This window comes from Bombina bombina, chromosome 4 (genome assembly GCF_027579735.1).
Source record: "Bombina bombina isolate aBomBom1 chromosome 4, aBomBom1.pri, whole genome shotgun sequence".
Classification (NCBI taxonomy): Eukaryota; Metazoa; Chordata; class Amphibia; order Anura; family Bombinatoridae; genus Bombina; species Bombina bombina.
In genome coordinates, this window is record NC_069502.1 from 59,614,403 (window position 1) to 59,616,453 (window position 2,051).

Sequence of the window (2,051 nt, forward strand, 5' to 3'; positions counted from 1 at the left end):
AACCCCTAATCTGCCCCCCCTACACCGTCGCCACCTATAATAAATTTATTAACCTCTATCTTGCCCCCCCTATACCGCCACAACCTATAATAAATTTATTAACCCCTATCCTGCCCCCCCTACACCGCCGCCACTATAATAAAATTATTAACCCCTAAACCTAAGTCTAACCCTAACCCTAAAACCCCCTAACTTAAATATTAATTAAATACATCTAAATATTATAACTCTTATTAACTAAATTAATCCTATTTAAAACAAAATACTTACCTTTAAAATAAACCCTAATATAGCTACAATATAAATAATAATTATATTGTAGCTATCTTAGGATTTATTTTTATTTTACAGGCAAATTTCAATTTATTTTAACTAGGTACAATAGCTATTAAATAGTTATTAACTATTTAATAGCTACCTAGTTAAAATAAAGAGACATTTACCTGTAAAATTAAAACTAACCTAAGTTACAATTACACCTAACACTACACTATCATTAAATAAATTATTCCTATTTAAAACTAAATACTTACCTGTAAAATAAACCCTAAGATAGCTACAATGTAATTAATAATTACATTTTTCACTATTTTAGGATTTATATTTATTTTACAGGTAACTTTGTATTTATTTTAGCTAGTTAGAATAGTTATTAAATAGTTATTAACTATTTAATAACTACCTAGCTAAAAGAAATACAAAATTACCTGTAAAATAAATCCTAACCTAAGTTACAATTAAACCTAACACTACAATATCATTAAATAAATTAAATAAATTAGCTACAAATAACTACAATTAAATACAATTAAATAAACTAACTAAAGTACAAAAAATAAAAAAAACTAAGTTACAAAAAAAATAAGTTACAAACATTTAAAAAAATATTACAGCAATTTTAAGCTACTTACACCTAATCTAAGTCCCCTAATAAAATAAAGCCCCCTAAAATAAAAAAATGCCCTACCCTATTCTACATTAAAAAGTTAACAGCTCTAAATTTATTAACCTCTATCTTGCCCCCCCTATACCGCCACAACCTATAATAAATGTATTAACCCCATCCTGCCCCCCCTACACCGCCGCCACTATAATAAAATTATTAACCCCTAAACCTAAGTCTAACCCTAACCCTAACACCCCCTAACTTAAATATTAATTAAATACATCTAAATATTATAACTCTTATTAACTAAATTAATGCTATTTAAAACAAAATACTTACCTTTAAAATAAACCCTAATATAGCTACAATATAAATAATAATTATATTGTAGCTATCTTAGGATTTATTTTTATTTTACAGGCAAATTTCAATTTATTTTAACTAGGTACAATAGCTATTAAATAGTTATTAACTATTTAATAGCTACCTAGTTAAAATAAAGAGACATTTACCTGTAAAATTAAAACTTACCTAAGTTACAATTACACCTAACACTACACTATCATTAAATAAATTATTCCTATTTAAAACTAAATACTTACCTGTAAAATAAACCCTTAGATAGCTACAATGTAATTAATAATTACATTTTTCACTATTTTAGGATTTATATTTATTTTACAGGTAACTTTGTATTTATTTTAGCTAGTTAGAATAGTTATTAAATAGTTATTAACTATTTAATAACTACCTAGCTAAAAGAAATACAAAATTACCTGTAAAATAAATCCTAACCTAAGTTACAATTAAACCTAACACTACACTATCATTAAAAAAATTAAATAAATTAGCTACAAATAACTACAATTAAATACAATTAAATAAACTAACTAAAGTACAAAAAATAAAAAAAACTAAGTTACAAAAAAAATAAAAAAAATAAGTTACAAACATTTAAAAAATATTACAGCAATTTTAAGCTACTTACACCTAATCTAAGCCCCCTAATAAAATAAAGCCCCCTAAAATAAAAAAATGCCCTACCCTATTCTACATTAAAAAGTTAACAGCTCTCTTACCTTACCAGCCCTTAAAAGGGCCTTTTGCGGGGCATGCCCCAAAGAAATCAGCTCTTTTGCCTGTAAAAAAAATACAACCCCCCCAA